Genomic DNA, 19,271 nt, shown 5'->3' with positions numbered 1-19,271 from the left:
TAACTATGGTTTTAGGATAAGGGTAAGGGTAGAATAGGTAATTTTGATAAAATCGGAGAGTAAAGTAGTAATTGGAAATCAAATATAATTCAATATAATTATTTTTTAAGAATACTATTTATTTATAAACTCATTAATTAGTTTCAAATAGGTTCTCAAAATTTTAAATTAGAAATAATCTAATTAATTTTCTTTTAGTTCATAAAATTAAATTCAAAATCTCAATATTCTTCAAATTAAATCATATAAAACTTTTATTATTTTTAAATTACTAAAACTTTAAATTCTAAATAAAAAAAATACTCAATTGTGATGAAAATTACATGAGTCCTAATTAATTTTAAACTCAAAGTCTCATAACTTATTTAATTTTCAAAAACTCAAAATCTTACAAATATGACATTTGAAAAGGAGTTAGTGGTGATAGTAAAAGGGTAAAATAGTTATTTCGAACATATTTTACATATTTTATTTTAATTCTATTCTTTTTGTTCTAAATCAAAGAATTCTCTCAAGAATTCTATTCAATTTTAATTTATCAAAGGTTTCCAAGTTAGATTGACAAAGATAGGTTGCTTTATATTAATTTTACTTTATGAATATATGACTATGTGGTAACAAAATATAAGGAAAGACGTAGGCCTAAGAAAAAATGTTTATGATTTTGTATAATTGAGTTTTGACTATGGACCTGAAACTCAGTAGAGGAAACAACCTTATATGAAATGGAGTTTTGTAATATGTTTCTCCAAGTTATGTTTTTTCATGTTAGTCAAACTTAAATGGATGTCTATTGAAGAATGGGAAGCTACTTCTACAAACAGATAGACACAAACATGAAAGTTGTCTTAAGCAATAAAGTTTATATCTTTATTTGCTACATTTGATAGATTGGGTAAGAACCTCAGCATGAAAATGATTAAGAAATTTTCCTTGGTCAATACTCCAAATTATGAAAATGCTGTGGAAATTTTCTTATGATGAACTTTTGATTATAAATATGTTGGATTTTTTGTTTCTAATTTTTAAGTTTATAAAGAATAATTTTAAATTAGTTCAAAGTTGTTATCATTTTGATAACATTGTATTCATGCGTGTCCTAAAAAGATCATACGTGAGTTGGTCAAAGGAGATCTACGTATAAAAAGTTTCACTATAGATATAATACATGATAAGGCATAATGATATTAGTTGATTTATATAATCGATCCTACCTAGTGGAATAATAAGACCCTATTGTTATTTTTGTTGTACTCAAGTGTATATGTATCCTTTCAATTGAACCACGTGGAGCCTGCATTTTTCAAATTTTCAATAGCTGACGCCACTAAGATTAGAAGTTAAAACTTAAAAGAGACTAACAATAGTTATGAGTTGATAGAAGAAACTTTCTTAGATTTAAGCCTGATGATAAATCTGGAAATATAATTCTTTAGTTACTTTTCTAATGAAAAATTAAACAGTATACATTGATTCTCCATTATACTATTTGCAGGAAGACTTAGGTGTAAAAGAATTTATTTTCTTTCAGCTACCATGAAAAAATATGCTAAATGTGCTTATTTTTTTTATTTGAAAAATGATGGTTTAAAAATTTGTAAAATGTATTTTACAGAACTCAATTATAGGTATATGTGCAGACATAGCACATTCAAAGCATGAACATTGGTCTTTTTTATTCTTTAAAGGTTATGTTTCATTTAGGAGCTCAAGTATAATTCCATTGTCAGTAATTTATTTGGCATGCTAATGTGAAATGTAGTTAGTTAATTCTTTTTCTCCATGTTTCTTCTTGGTTTCAAGAGTATAAACAATGTGGATGTTTCTAGACACATCTGAAAATGCCAAGTGTTATTTTTTATAACCCACTGCCATATGAATGTCTGATTATTAGTATTTGAGGGTGACTTTTTTATATACCTAAAATGTAGATTTTTGATGCTACCACCAAAATGACTAAGAATCACACAACTAGAATGAGAACCAGAATTTAAAGAGAAAAAATAATTGCAAATTCGAATTTGTCAAGTATATTGAATTCTGTTTGCCTACTCTCTATTTCAACTTCAGACCATTGTCATTGCTAGCTCATTTTATATTCTAAATATACTGGTTTCATTTTTTTAACTCTCCAATTTTCATGAATTGAATGGTTTAAAGGAGAACTAATAACATAGTCTATTTATGTATATTGGAAGAATTTTTTTTTAAGAAAAAATTGTTTTATTGCTATCGTAAGGTTTTTGGTTGAAAAAAAATGTATTGTGATGTTAACATGTTGAATTTGGGAATGACTTTGGAGATTGTGTTTACAACCAATGATATTAGAATTAACGTTTACAGTCACTACAAAAAAAAGGGCAGATAGCGGCGGTGTTTTTAATAATAGCAGCGGTTGATGCAGCGAAAAAGTGAGGAGCTGCTATTAGTTTGGTATTTACACTACAAAAAAATATGTTTTAGCGACAAATTTTTAGTGACAATAACATAATGGCCATTAATTTCTTAATTTTAGTTATGTTTTTGTGGCAATTATATATTTGCCGTTGTTACTATATCTTATTGCGGTAATTATCTTTATTGCCACTAATATATTTGCCATAGAGTTATGACTAATATTATTATCATTAAAATATTTTTTAGTGAAAAAATTTTAGTGGCTATAAAATTATGGCCAGTATTATTCTTGTTAAAATTATATTGTAATAATAATTATTATTATTACTATCATTACCTTTTTAATAAAGTATTTTTAGTGGCCATAAAATTATGGCTAGTATTATTTTTAGTAAAATAATCTTGTATCTAAACTAAAGAAATAACTCAAATAAGGGATTCAGAAAAACCAAAGAAAGACGTGTTAGAGAAGAGAGCCTAACCTCACCGCGAAGCTCGCCGTAGCGGTCGCTGCCGCCCTCGCTGCTACAGTTTAGATCAAGCAACTGTGCTCTTTGACTCAGATCCTTCTATCCCTTTCTATGTTGTTCAGAGAAGAGAAAGGCTCATACCTATAACTTTCTATCTTTCTCTCTCATTTTCAATTTAGGGCTCACGAACTCGCTCTTTGATTCAGATCCTTCTTGCAGCTCCGATCTGCTCCTTCAGGTATCACCGAGTCGACTCATTCACAGCTTCGATTTACTGTGCTCTCTCTTACAACTCCTTCATTTCATTCTCTTCCAAGTTAGATCTTCGCGTTTGTGTTACTCATTATTTTCACTGATTAAGATCTTGCGGTTCCAGTTCTTAAGCTTTGAATTTAGTTTTCTGCTATTAATGTTAATTCTTGTTCGTGCAACTGAAGCTATGTGTAGTCAAATGAACTATCGTTTGGTTTATTTTTATTTTCAATTTAAGATGTGAGATGATAAAGGAATCTGAAATTTGGATGATGCCTGATTTATGTGCCTTTGATTTGTTATTATTTTTCAAATTCATGTGCGTAACTAAAATTAGACAATCGTTTGGGATCAAATGGGTTTTGTTCAAGTGACTGTCTCATAGAAACAGGGGATCTAAAGTCTGAACAACTAATAATGGGTTTTGTTCAAGTGACTGTCCTGTAATATGTTATTCTAATTTGGTTTGGTTACCAGGAATTCAAGCTGGGTCAACTCCAAAGCCAGATTCAGGTTTTAGTCTTTATTTTTAATTTAGTCTTGAACTTAAAAACTGTGTTTTTCTTCTTTGTTTTTAATTTAATTTTTGTCGTTGTCGCGTAAACTAAGATCTTAGGTTCTAGGCTTTTGTTTCCTTAGATTTTGGGTTTAGAGTTGTTCGCTTTCGTCCGAGGTACTGTTATGAAGATGTTGGGTTGGTTTTCTGTTACGGTGGCAGTGGGAGCATGGTCCCATTTTCTGGAAACTGCTAATGGTTGGGGGTTTTATTTTGCTATTTTATTGGAAGGCGTGGTTCATTTGTTTTGTTATAATTTTGTAGCTATTTACCCACTTGTTTTGTAAACTACTTGTTCTTGTCATGTCCTTTTCCCTATTATAACGCTATTATTTATGTTTATTGGAATACCCCCTTTCTTTCCTGTCTCTGTCTCTACCTTAGAAAAATAGAAACTGCTCTCTTGTTGTTTTCAAGCTTTCTCTTGCTGCTGTTTTATAGTTTATATTTATTTATTCTTATTCATTGACTAGGAATCGTTCTGTGTATTTTTTTGCATATTGATATTTGAGTATTTGTCGCTTGCCATTTTTTCTTTTAAAATGTGTCGTTTATTATTCTGTGACAATTACAACTAGATTTACTCAGGTAGCCACATCTTAGATAAACATGAACGATACCGGTGTTTTGCTTGTCCATGCTATACTGTGATTGTGGCTTTCTTCTATTCTTTATTTTTCAGTTTGATACCAATTATCAGAAGCGATAGTACTTGCTTATTGCCAAAGTACTGCATCCAGTTGCTTATATTTTTGCTTTTAAGTTAATGAAAGGCATGTGTTTGAGTAATCCTTCTGTAAAAGGGATAGTTCTTCATGACTAATTTATGGGATAAATATCTATGACATGATTTGGTTGTATTATCACGGGCTATATATTTGATGTGTTGTTTCATTGCATGATTCATCACATTTTTGGTTGAATTTTCAGGTTACTATCCCTGTTTTCTCACATCGATTTTCATTTCTGTTGCCGCTCAGCTTAATTGCACTGCTTTTTGCACTGATCTGTGTGTTTTACTTTATGTATTCACTTTTCTTTCTTTTTTTTCTTTGTAATTTGCATATCATACCTCCCCCACCATTGGTTTTGGTGTTGCCGGCATGCTCACATGTTGGACTGCATATAGAACTTAGAAGAACTAAAGAAGTATGGGGGTATATGTGAGCTTTTCACAAAATAAGGGGGTGTTGAATTAGTGAATTACCATTTAAGTTTTACCCACTTTGATTTGAGAATAGGTTTGTGACTGACCTTGTGACTGAGCTTCTTTTCAAGTTATCAATGAGAATCTATTTGTATAGAAGAAACTTTTAGGGGTGATGATATGGTAGGAATGATAGAGGATGTTTATAATGGCTTTACCCAGAGCATAGATAATGACCCTTCAGAAAGTGGTGATGAGGAGCCAAACTTGGAGGAGCCAAACTTTGGAGCCAAACATGCGTCAAGAAATGAATCTAATCCAGAAGTGGAAATGTTTGACAAGTTACTAAAAGATGCAGATGAAGAATTATATCCTGGATGCAAGAAATTCAGCAAGCTTTCTTTTCTATTGCAACTTTACCATCTAAAGCAATTATTCAAATGGAGCAACGAGTCTTTTAATGCGTTGCTAGGATTATTAAAGGAAGTATTACCCGATGGTGAGAAGTTACCTAGTTCTTATTATAATACTAAAAAGATGGTTAAGGGATTGCGCTTGAAGTATGAAAGGATCCATGCTTGTCCCAATGATTGTATGCTTTTTAGGAATGAATTGGCTAATAAGAACATCAACGAATGCTCAGTTTGTGGAGCTTCTAGGTGGAAAACAATAAGAAAAAAATTACTGCTAAGGTTCTAAGGTATTTTCCCCTTAAGCCAAGGTTGCAGAGGCTGTTTATGTCTTCAAGAACTTCTAAATTGATGAGATGGCATCATGACGAACGCAATAAAGATGGGACTTTGCGACATCCTGCAGATTCTGAAGCGTGGAAAAGTTTTGACAATTCTCATGAAGAATTTGATAAAGATCCTTGCAATGTTCGTTTAGGATTAGCTGCTGATGGATTTAATCCATATAGTAAAATGCAAAGTAAACATAGCAGATGGCCAGTGATTTTAATGCCATATAACCTTCCACCATGGCTGTTCATGAAGCAAGAGTTTTTAATTTTGTCATTACTCATTCCTGGACCAACAGCGCCTGGAAATAATATTGATATTTTCTTGCAACCTTTGATAGAAGAGTTAAAGGAATTATGTGATGTTGGGGGTGGAAACCTATGATGCCTTTGATAAGAAGACATTTAATATGAAAGCAGCGCTCATATGGACAATAAATGATTTTTCAGCATATGGTAACTTATCTAGTTGGTGCACTTATGGTGAATTTGCTTGCCCTTCTTGCAATATAAACACTCATTCTATAAGGCTCACAAAAAGTCAAAAGTATTGCTACATGGGTCATCGACGCTTCTTGAAGTCTAATCATAAATATCGAAATGACACAAGGTCTTTCGATGGGACTAAAGAATCAAGAGTTGCGCTTGGTCCAATATCAGGGTCATCAGTTTTGAATCAAACTAGAGGCATAAATTTTTTCCTTGGTAAGCTTGGTGAAGATGTTAGTGGGGTGATAAAAAATACATGGAGAAAGAGGAGGATTTTTTTCAATCTCCCTTATTGGGAAACAAATTTGGTGCGACATAACCTTGACGTGATGCACATAGAAAAAAATGTGTGTGATAACTTGATATATACATTGTTAGGTCTGGGTAAAAAGTCGAAAGATAACTTGAAGGCTCGGTTGGACTTGAAAGAGATGAATATAAGACCTAGCTTATGGCCTCAACAACGAGCTAATGGAAAGACATTTCTCCCTCCTTCTTATTTTTCAATGTCTTCTGCTGAAAAGAAGTTGTTTTATGAAGTACTAGAAAATGTTAAGCTTCCACATGGCTATGCATCTAATGTCTCTCGTTGCATTGGGAAACAGAAAATATCAGGGCTAAAATCTCATGATTGCCATGTTATAATGTAAGAACTTCTTCCACTTGCTTTACGAGGAACAGTAGATAAAAAGATGAGCTTTGTTTTGATCGAATTGTACACATTCTTTCGAGGGATATGCAGTAAAAATCTTGAAGTGGAAAAATTAACACTACTTGAGGAGAAGATTGCCTTAATATTGTGTGACATGGAGAAGCTGTTCCTCCCATCATTTTTTACAATTATGGTACATTTGGTTATTCATTTAGCAACTGAAGCTAAAATTGCAGGTTCGGTCCAATATCGCTGGATGTATCCAATAGAAAGGTACAGATAATTATATATATTAGATTTAAATTGCAGGTTCAGTTCATTTTCATATATAGTAGAATAATATTAACTTATGTTATAGGTATTTATGCACTTTAAAATCATATGTTCGAAATCAAGCATGTCCAGAAGGTTCTATAGCAGAGGGATATATTTCAAATGAGAATGGTGACTTAACTTTGTTAGAGGAAATTCGTCACTTTGAGGATGAGAATAATGATTGGGTTAGAAGTGGGGTTAATGGTATAGTAATTGATCATGGACATTCACCAAATCAAACTGATGACAATTCTGAGTAAGTTAGGTAATATTTTGAGAACTCTTACATTTTGCATTCTCATTTTCTGTATTTTTCTTTTTTTATTTATTAATTTTATATTTTTTTATTTAGAGAGGTGTATCAAGTGATTTGCATTTTTCTGCACATGCTCGTTTGGGGAGGTGTTGGTACATGCATGGAGGAGTAGATGCAGCCCTTACTTTGATATATAGCTCTTACTTTGATGTTTTGAATTTTGACCTCTGAGTTTGAAGGATCTTTTATGTCTTAAGATTGGTTACTTATTCTGTTCATTAATGTTGACCTAAGGAGTTTATATGTTATTTTACCTTTTTCTTTTCTCCATCGTAAAATGACATTCATGTTAGTAAGAATCTGATTTCTTTGATAAAGCTGGTATAATATAATTTGATTCACTTTACCCTTGTCCTGCTATTACATGGAAGCTTTGGAAACTCAGGTTAGAATCTTTGGGTTCTATTTTTTGATAATTTTTTCTGTTTTTTGTAATCTATTTTTGTTTTGTTTTGTTAAATATAAAGGTTTTACACTTTAATTTCTATTGACTTTGTAGGATATGGATGCATCAAAGAAGAACTATAAAAAGTCAAATATTGAAAGAAACAGTTTGAAAAATAATTTAGAGTCAAATAAAAAGGAGAAACATAAGAAGAGAAAGAGGAGGCATGAAATTGATGGGGAAGCTACAAGGAATTCAGAAGAAGATGGCTTCACCAGTATAAAAAAGAAGAGAAAGAGATTGCAAGAAATCAGTGCTTCAATGGCAAGCAAAAGACACAAACTTATTGAGGATAATGATCTTGAGAGTGCTGTCTCAAGTACAGATTTAAGAGTGCCTAAAAAGAGTCGTGTCAGATTTGTTGAAGAGGAAAATTATGTTGATGAAGTGCTGCCTTTTATGGAGCAACTATTGAATGATGAGAATTTGTCTCAAACTCCCAATATTTCTGATAGTATAAATTCTGAGCAAGATGAAGAATTAGGTGATATTATTATTGCTTCAAATATGATATTGTTATATTTTCATATTTCTTTTCACTGAATAATTGCATTTTTTTGTTATGTCATCTAGAGGCAAAGAGGGTTAGAGGACCTACATTGTTGAAAAAAATTTGGAACATGCCTCGTCGAAAGACAATTGATGTGCAGTTTAATAACCGCAATCAAGCTATAAGAAAAGAAGGCAGAAAGCTTGCTAGTTTTCTTGGTATTCTAGCTAGAACTCCTTCAATAATGCCTTTAAACATAGATGACTGGAGATGTTATGATAAAGAGGAGAAAAACAAGTTGCTGAAAATTGTGAGGGTAAGAATTTATTATTCTTAATGGATTCTAATTTAATTTAATTTGATTCATTAAGAAATTGCTTGAACATTTTGTAGAAGAAGTTTTCTATCCCAGTACGTGGTGAGAAATTTGTAAAAATATCAATTGGGAAGAAATAGAAAGATTATAAATGTGACTTAAAGGGTATATATTTGGGACAGTACAAAACCAAAGATGTTTTATTGAAGAATAGGCCATAACGAATCCCAAGAGATCAATGGATTGGTCTTGTCTCATATTGGTTCTCTGATAAAGCAAAGGTACTTTGAAAGCCTTAACTAACATGTAAATATAAGATAAATATTATTACTGAATCTAATAAGGGTTGTCTTCCTTTGTTTTATTAGCATTTTCTTATTTTTTAATTCTAATTCTGCCATAACTGCAGCAAATTACTTAGGCCAACGTAGATTCTATGAACATGCATGGAGAAATAGAACTTACTATTTTACTGAAACTGTATAGATATAGAAAATAGAAAAATAGAGAAATAATGGCACGTGTGTGTAGTAGTGTATTTTACTAATCCATAATGTGTTATGACAGAAACGTACCCAAGCAAATAGGATTAATAGGGCAAAGCAAAAAATGCCTCACACGGGAGGATCCAAAAGCATTGCAACATTGATGGATGAACTGGTACTTATGCGTAATTTTTATTTCAGATATTTTATAAAACTGTACTATTTTTTTTCTAGAACCATTAGCAACGCAGCACAATATATATTATATGAGAACACTGAAATTTTTTCTTTTTTGAACATTTGCACATTTTCACTTCTCTTTTGACTTTGTCATTTTGTTAGGCCAAGGATGGAATCGAACCTTCACGAGCAGAGATTTTTCTCAAAATTCATAAAAGGCGTAAGGATGGTAGACCATTGGATGAGGAGTCTACAAAAGCAGTGGTAAAATTTATGAATTTGTATCTTCTTGTTGCTGTGATTGAAAAGTATAAAGGAACTAAATCATGCATTTAGTTCTAAAATAGAAACATACATGTATCCTCCTTTTTAGCTTCACTCAATTGTAACATTTAGTTTTTTCTATATAGGAACTAATTGAAGAGAAGTTGAATAATGGCAAGCTATCTAATGAAGAATCTATTAATGGTGTTGCTTGGAAAGGAGATGTTTATTCTCAAGTATTGGGAAGTGATAGAAGTGGTTACGAACGTGGTTTAGGACTTGGTCAAACACCTTTTTTATTGTGGGGTAATAAATCATCTTATGGTAAATTTGCTTCAGATGCTTTAGCTAATGAGGTTGCTCAAAAATTACAACAAAAAATAAAGGTGCTAAAGGAGAAACATGAAGAAGAAATGAAGTTGATGAAAGAAAATCAAAATAAAATGTTTGCTGAATTATCTTTTATGAGACAAGTTTTATGTAGGTAATTTTTGAAATTTGAAATTTTTTCTTGTGAATTGTTTTTTTTTTTTAATTTGACATTACTGCATTTATTAGAGATTTCTGATGCTAATAGTGGTCATGAGTTAGCACCATCCAGCACTTAAAATCAGGTTCAATGCTAATAGTTATTTTCTTGAAAGATTATATCTTTATCTATTATTGTTTGAATCCAGCACTAATTAACTAATACCAACTACTTATTAAGATATGCTGTTTCAGTGTTTTGACAACACATAAAAAATGGGTCAATGATTTTTGTTCTTATTCCCTTTAGATTATTGAAATAAAGGTTTATAACTTGATTCAAAATATAAGCATAAGTAGTTAAATTATTATGGAATATATAGTTGTTATATTCATAATATTGATATACCAAAAAAATTAATATCTGATCTATCTAAACGAAACAAAATATAGTAGTGCTAAAATGTACTTTATTATAGTTGAAACCTTAAGTTGGACACACCAAATAAAGCATTTATTATTGATTTTTTAATGGTTAAAACATAGCTTAGTTGATTACTTCCTAGTTTAAACAGTAGTTTACTTATAATATTAGTTCCTAGCAAACGTATGTTGTATTTTACCGAACATGAGTTCGTTTGATGCAAGGAAGATCTTCATAGTTATCCATTTGAAGTGGATATGTTGTTGAGAATAAGTATCACGTTTTCTAAGGATTTCCATTTCTAAGGATTTCCATGCGTTAAAGGTTATGTTGTAGGTGCGAATTGATGAAGTTTGGACAGAATGCTTTTTCTTATCACTGTTTATATTTGGGTGTGAAGCTTGGTTTTATATATTTATTGATGCATGACTTAGTTTTGGTTTAAGAGTGCATGTTTTAGTGTGTTTTTGTATGAGTGGATTTCATTCAATTTTTCTAGTGCTACCCTGTTTTCGAGAGCTGTTGATATACTTACTATACTCAAGAGAATGTTTACTGTTTTCACTTTTGAAAGTCGAGTAGATCTAACTATTAGTTTACTTCACTGAGATATAATTCAATCATTGCTTCAGTTTTGAGTGTGCGCTCTCTGCCTATATATATATATTTGGATGTTGTATGACTTGTTTTTCAAATTTAATTTATATTTGGATGGTGTTTATAGTTTTATGAATTTTAAAATAAGTATTGGAATATTAACTGAACTGAAATTTCAATCTGTTATATATATGCAGATGGTGTTATAGGAATTGGCATCACTGTAACTGTTGTGGGACCCATAGTTGGTGGCTTTGTTGTACCATTAGCCTAGAAGGATTGAGCATATTTTGGCTTTTTTTTTTATTTTTTGAAAAATATATTAAAAGTCAATGAAATGACAAAGAAACCTCTATTATGTATTGATAAATACTGCTTTTAATATTCTAGTTTGTTAAAAAGAGCATTTTAATAGAAAGCTTGTTTTAAATTTTATTGATCAAAATTCAAATGCAAATTATCATTATTATTATTATAGAAAAAATTATAGGTCGTTAGTTCTAATAAAGTGAGTATAATTAAAAAAAAAGTCTTTAAGATTTTAGCGGCAATAGTAATAGCAGCTAAAGTGAATAATGTTATAATTTTAGAATTTTTTTAGCGGCCATATAAATTGTCGGTAACATGAATTTTAGCGGCAATAATAATGGCAACTAAAAGTGAATAATGTTGCAATCTTAGAATTACTTTTAGTGGCCATATAAATTGCCAAGAAAATGGCCGCTAAAAGTTATATACTTTTTGCGGCCATTAAAATAGTCTTTACCGGCAAATGTTATAATGGCTACTAAAACCTTTTAGCGACGAAGCATAAGACGGCTAATGTCAAATTGCCGGTACATGTATTAGCGGCTATTTTTATTGCCGCTAAAAGCAAAATAAATGGCCACTAAAAGTGATTATTTTTGTAGTGTTAGCGGCGGTACCTGCGGCAAGTAATACAAGATAAACTATTAGCAGCGGTTTTTTCTAACTGTGCAAAATACATTTAACTCAAGAATTCTCTTTTTAAAAAATCAACTGGATATAATCTATTTAAACTCTCACTAATTTTTTTTGAGAAATATGTTTGAGTCACTGTTACTTAAATCGTTACACTATTTTTGAATTTGTTTTATGTAAAAAAAAATTAATCAATTAAAAAAATATATTTTGATTAATTATGTGAACAAATTTACTAATTAGATTTTCTCGTTTACTATAAAAATAAGTCAACGTTTGAATTATAAAATTAAAACAAATTTCAATTGGGCATAAATTAAGAAAATCTTAAAGTAGACAAATATGTAATACTGTGACCCAAACCATTAAATTAAGGGAATCAACCTAAGTCTTAAAATAAAAGGTTAAAATTTCTCTTCAATATCGTATTGACCTGGCTAGAAATACTTTGTCAATAATGCCTCTGATAAGTCATCTCCAAATCATGGTTTTTTCTTCAGATTGAAGCCCCTTTTTGCAACATACACATCATCTTGTCTTTGTTGGTTATCTAAAATTTCGTTGTCTTCTTTTGGAACCTTATTGAGATCAAACTGCCTAGAGATGTCAATTCTAACAGAAGAGATATCAACTAACTTGTGTTTTAGATTTTGCTTCATTTTCCTAAATATACTGTTGTCATTTATATGATTGTGTCAATATCAATATTATAGGAGAAACTACAAGGAAAGCGCATTAGTAGAGGAGAGTTATGGAGCATAGTCATAAAAAAATGGCTCGTATATCCATGACGATCCACGTAATGTTGGTGTTATTAATGTTTTAAAAATTTTTACTTCTCTTATTGTATTTATCATGATAATTTTAAATCATTATAACCCCAATTCTGGTATATCTATAGGAAGCAATTGCGAATATTGAGATCCAAGATGAATCCTCCAAGCAACTTTCACAAAATGATTCGCTTGAACAAGTTCTTGGAAAGGAGCACCCAAGATGAGTTCGTGCCTTAGGTGTTGGACCATGTCCCACCTAACTTTTTGGTAATACTACTACACAACAGTTGAATTTTGTTGTGCAAATTGAAGAGTATAAGAGGATGATTGCAACATTAGATGTTGAGGCAGCAGAAAAGAAGGCCAAGAGTTAGACTATGGAGAATCTTTTGAAATATCTAATTCGACAGCAAAGAGACAATTTGCCACCTGACATTGCTGCAGAGTTGGATTCTTTAGAGAGTGCATAGATTTTATTGCTTGCAAAGCCATCTTCTTCTGGAAATCATGACCTGCAATAAAAATGATATGTTAGAGTTAACTGAAATAGATACTATTGAATTTAACTTGTTTTAGTATTTAATGTTTATTTTTCTAACAGTACCTCATTTTCATTTTTAAGGCATGATGCACGGATGACTATTTTATTATATGTATTGTTTTTGCGTATATATTTTTGTTCTTTATAGTATTTTGTTTTTTAATTTGATTAAAAGTTCTTTATTTTAATTCATTTCTAATAAATAAAACTAACAAAAAAAGTCAAAATAAAAGAAATAAACATATTGAACTTTACATAAAATAATAAAAAATAAACTAAAAAAATTAATTTGGCGGTGGTTACAAACCACAGCTAAAATGATAGGCATTCACATTTTTAGCTATGACAATGGGTATTGCTATCGCAAAATTGAATGCTGATTTCGTAGTGAATATTCTAACAGTTAACAAAAATTGTCGCTAATTGTTTGTCCGCGGCTTATTTTGGAGCGGTTACTTAGCCGCTGCTAAACATTTTACGGTGGTAAAGAACCGCAACTATCTGACTCTAAAACTGCTGCTACCTTCCGGATTTGTTGTAGTGAGTGTAAGTACTAAGATTTAAATTGGAGGGTTTAAGTATTTGACTAAAAAATTAGTTTTAGGATTGTTATAAAATTTTTTTTAGAGAAGGTAAAATTATTAGAAATGTTAACATACATGTTGAATTTGAAAATGACTGAGTTTGGAAGCTTTGTGTCGGCACTTACTAATATAGCGTTTACTGTCAAAACACTAAGATTTAATAATTATTCTCCACATACAAGTCATTTACACATACAAGTCTTTTTAACCTAATTCACCTCACGTGCCACTATCTGACTAATTTTTCAATAAATGCGCGAATATATAACTGCATTTTTCAAAAGGATTTCATTTTCATTTTCAAATTTTCTCAGCGTTTTTTATCTACATTCTCTTCCTTCATTCTTTGCTTTCTCTTTCTTTGTTCTTTGTGATTTCCTTCATTTTCTACGTTTTTGAAATCAAGCTTTGAAATCAGTTTTGAACAATTATCTCGTTGTTGAAGATAATGAATGATTCAAGTTCAGATTATCAATTGAACTAGAGTAAAGTGGATTATTATTTTGAATCCAATCAAGTGGCTGAGGTATGGTTTGATTCTAGTTAATATTTTCATTAGTAGTTTATGATTCTGTTGGTGAATAATATTTTTGTTTGTGAAAATTGTTGTTCTTCGTTGATGGTTTGAATTGAATGTAATGTAGGAGTCATGCATTAAAGAAATATTTATGTGTATTATTAAAGAATTTTCAGTGTTTTTGTACTGATGAGTTCTGCATAATTCAAAACTCTTCTTCTTCCTCCTTCTCATCTTCTGCTGCTTTTTCATCTTCTTATTTCATCATCATCATCATCGTCATCATCATCATCATCATCATCATCATCATCATCATCATCATCATATTTTTTTTGCTTATTCATCTTTTTCTTCTTGTTTTACTTTCTCAAGTTTCTTTTTGTTTTACTCTCTTAACAAGAATAAAAACAAAAACAAAAAAACAAAGAAAAGAAGAAACACATAATGCTACAAAATTACTTGGGAGAGGATGAACTTACATTCATTCAACTAAAAGAAAGAAAGAAATACGGAATAAAAGAAGAAAAAAATACAGAGTTAAAGGAAATATTTTTGTGTATTTGTAGCAAATTTCGGTATAAAACTAAGATATTTATGTGTATTTTTTAAGAATTTTCGATATTTTTGTACTGATAAGTTCTACATAAAAAACTCTTCATCTTCCTCCTCTTCATCTTTTGCAGCTTCTTCTTTTTTTCCCATCATCATCACCATCTTCTTCTTCTTCTTTTTCTTATGCATCTTTTCCTTCTTGTTTTACCTTCTCAAGTTTATTCATGTTTTATTCTGTTAACAAGAATAAAAAAAAAAATCAAACAAAGAAGAAGAAGAAACACATAATACTAGAAAATTACTTGGAAGAGGATGGACTTACATTCATTCAACTAAAAGAAAGAAAGAAATAAGGAAAAAGAAGAAGAAAAAAATGCAGCATTAAAGAAAATATTTTTGTGTATTTGCAGCAAATTTCGGTATAAAGCTAAGATATTTATGTGTATTGTTTGTGAATTTTTGGTGTTTTTGTATTGATAAGTTCTGTATAATTCAAAACTCTTCATCTTCATCCTCCTCATCTTCTGCTGCTTCTTCTTTTTTCATCATCATCATCATCACCACCTTCTTCTTCTTTTTTCTTATTCATCTTATCTATCTTGTTTTACTTTGTCAAGTTTCTTTTTGTTTTACTCTCTTGACAAGAATAAAAATAAAAAAATCAAACAAAAAAGAAGAAGAAACACATAATACTACAAAATTATTTGGAAGAGGATGAACTTACATTCATTCAACTAAAAAAAAGAAAAAAATAAGAAAAAAAGAAGAAGAAAAAAATACAGCATTAAAGAAAATATGTTTGTGTGTTTGCAGCAAATTTTGGTGTAAAACTAAGATATATTTGTGTATTGTTTAAGAAATTTCGGTGTTTTTGTACTGATAAGTTATACATAATTCAAAACTCTTCTTCTTCTTCTTTTCGAATTCAGCTTTGAAACTTTTTTCACTTTTTACGATGATTTTGAGAGATTTTTGAGAGATTTTGATATTGTTTGAATTTTTGGGTGTTGCGGTTTTGATTGAAGGAGAATAACCGTTTGTTATAATGGTTTTCACGCTATTCTTGGGGAAACGCATGTTTACACGCAATCTAAACTGAGGGTTATTTTTGTTGGATTTGGGCCAACTTGTATGAACTTGTATGTTAAAAAAATTTGTATATGTAGCAGGCCTGAAGATTTAAATTGAAGGATTTAAGCATTCAATGATATTAAGTATAATAAGAGTAAATGACCATTTGTACCCATGAAAGATACAAACACTGACAAATAAATTATGGAAGAAGGAAACTCATCTTGTAACCACGGAATATGACTTCCGTATGCCAGAAATACCCTGATGTTGGTTATGCACTTGGTTAGTTAATATCCAAACCTACGTGGCAACAAAACCACTCCAAACCTATCTACGTGTAACCTAATTTTTTTTGTTAAGAAATAGCAAAAAAAAACCCTTACACCCCCTCTGTTCCCTAGCAGAGCTCCGTTGTTGTCAGGACTGCCATTCCAAATCGGAGAAGAAGACCAGAGCACCTCCATTCCACGACAGAGACATTTGTCCAGTTTAATGAAGTTGTTGCTTCACTACCCGCAGGCCACCATCATTTGCATCTCGCTGTCCACACTACCCATAGCACATCATTGTTGTATGCATCTCATCGTCCATTATCCATAGCCCACCATCGTTGCTCTATAGAGAACAGAGGCATGTCATTACTAGTTTTTCTATCTTAGAATATTTTTGAGAATTTGTTGAATATTCTAATTATTTTGTATGGGCTTGAGAAATTTTTCAAAATTTTTAGGTTAGGGTTAGATTCTCAGTTGCTATGTTGTTGTCTGTAATTACATGGGATGGTACCTTAGATTATACTTTATTTCTTGCAGAGATGGACATTGTCCATATTACTCTGTGTATTAATCATAGGGAGAGATTTGAGCAAGGTCCATGTGAAAAGCTTGAGTGTATTGGTGGAGAAGTAACAGAGATTGAAAGGATTAATGTGGATACTCTCAATGAATTTTTCATTAATGATTTGCTAAAGGACATTGGGTATACATCCATTATTAATTTTTATTGGCTAGAACCTGGTAAGGAGCTTGATAATGGGTTGAAATTGTTAAGGGTTGATATGGACATAGTTAAGCTATATAAGACTACTGTGAAGAATGGTAATAGAATTCACTTATACACAAAGCACCCTGTAAATGATCTTGTTATTGTTAAAGAGAATATTACTCCATCAAAGATAAGATTGAAGACTTGTGCTAAGAGGAATCCAACTCCAAAGAAGACTCCAAGAAAAAGACTTATGGATGGTGAGGCTTAGAATAGGGAAGAGGCCCATGAAGGAAGAAGCTAGATTGAAGTTGAGGCCCAAAAGGAGGATGGTATTAATGTGGCCCAACAAAGATCTCCAGCAAAACAGATGTTTCAACCTCTCACAACATCTGTGCAACTAGATGAGCCATCTAGGGCTGTCAAACGGGATAGCCTGGCAAGTTAAGCCTGCGGGTTAAATGGATTAGCCCGTTTAAGCCCGCTTTATTCCCAGACCATAATTTTTTAGCCTGGACCGTTTATGGTCAGCCCGATAGGTTAAACGGGCCAGCCCGTTTATCCTTTTATTTTATTTTTTGAAAAATATTTTGACAAAAAATACCATTTTTAGGTCAAAAACCTTTAAAAAATAATATTTTTTTAGTTGATGGGTCGAATTTCGGATCGAATCGGAAGAAATATCAGCTAAAAGTGCTACTTTTTTTGAAAAAATGTAAAAAAAAATAAATGGGCCACCCGTTTAGCACGCGGGCTAGCCCGTTTAATCCGAAATTTAAACGAGCTTAATTTTAGAGACAAAGCCTGCCCATTTAAATGGGTAAACGGGTTGGCCCGATGGGTTTAGCCAATTTTGACGGCCCTAGAGCCACCTTCTAATAAATCACAACCTTCATAAAATCCCATTGAGCAAGAGCAGCAGCCAATACATACTGCTGGTTCAACATCTCTAAGTGCAATTTTCGTCTTAGTATCTAGTGAGAATGAAGCCCGAGCAACTGAACAAGTAACCCAATACATTCCATAGAATTATAGAAACCTACTTTCACAATCAAACCTTGAATCAGACTCAATTCCACCCTCTGATACTAACAGTACTCCTCAGAACGACCAGACCAATCCGGATGAGCAGGTTGAGGGAAGACCTAAAGTGAGCAAGAGAAGATTAGCAAAGAGGTCACCCCCAACTGGACAATCTTTCATAACCAATCCTAATCCTGACAAGCCTCCATCCATCTATGTGCCTGTTGAGTCGGAAAAATTTTTGGATGAAAATGCTGAATATCATTGTTATAAATCTGAAGAATTGAGAAGCATAGCAAGTGATGAAGATGCTGATCAGGCTCCAATCTTTCCTCAAAGCAATGCTGATGCTCTTGTTAGCCAAGTCCGGTTAGAGTTAGGGATGGAGTTTGAAACACTCAGCCATTTCATAAAGGCAGTTTGAAAGTTTTACATCAACATTGGAAGAAGCATATTCTTTCCTCGATGTAACTCAACCAGAAGCAAAGGAATCTGCTATGATGAGGAATGCCCGTGGAAAATATATTGTGCTAAGAGGTCATTTTTCTTGAGTTATCAGGTCAAAACATTTGTCAATGAACACACCTGCAGCAGAGATAACCATTGTAAGTCAGCTAATAGAAAATGGGTTGTAGATGAACTAGAAGAGAGAATAAGAGTCCAACGAAATTTGACAATAAGGGAGGCTGACAAATTCTTCAAAAATGAGTATGATGTGCTTATTAATGAAAGAAAAATCTACAAAGCGATGGACAAAGCAAATGAGAGGATAAAGGGTTCTGAGATTGCTTAATATGCTAGGCTCCGTGATTACGCATGAGATACTGAAGACTAACATGGGATTCACATTGAGGATACACACTAATCCACCACTTGATTCAAACCCTCTATTTCTCAGAATTTATGTATGTTTTGAAACTTGTAAAAAGGGATTTCTTAGAGAATGCAGACCATTGATAGGATTAGATGGGACTTCTTCGATCTCATCCACCCACATAAAATATTTGCAGTTTCTTGTCTGAAAAATCAAAATATCCACTCCCATCCAACTGTCAACAAAAATTCAAATAAAAAATGAAACCTTCACAAAAAAAAATGCTAAGCCATTACCTTCCATAGAGGACATCGGATAAACCATCTATTTGGGTTTGCTACCGTGCCAGATTTCATTAACGTAACCTCCAGTCCACATAAGCATCTCCCATCAAGATTCTTTTCCTTCTTCTTCCTCGAACTCGAAGCATTGCTGCAACTTATATTATTCAGAGCAGAGTTA

General features: G+C 31.8%; 2 pseudogenes; both read left to right on the top strand.

Annotated features, from left to right (window-relative positions):
- The first annotated feature begins 7,697 nt into the window (after window positions 1-7,697).
- LOC110265345 (uncharacterized) lies at window positions 7,698-10,001 on the top strand (annotated as a pseudogene).
- Window positions 10,002-16,802: 6,801 nt separating this feature from the next.
- LOC148575870 (uncharacterized) lies at window positions 16,803-17,276 on the top strand (annotated as a pseudogene).
- Window positions 17,277-19,271: the final 1,995 nt, after the last annotated feature.

Source organism: Arachis ipaensis, chromosome B1, assembly GCF_059453495.1.
Source record: "Arachis ipaensis isolate K30076 ecotype BB chromosome B1, ASM5945349v1, whole genome shotgun sequence".
Lineage (NCBI taxonomy): Eukaryota > Viridiplantae > Streptophyta > Magnoliopsida > Fabales > Fabaceae > Arachis > Arachis ipaensis.
The sequence above is the reverse complement of the archived record's forward strand: the minus strand, read 5'-3'. Positions and strand labels throughout refer to the sequence as shown.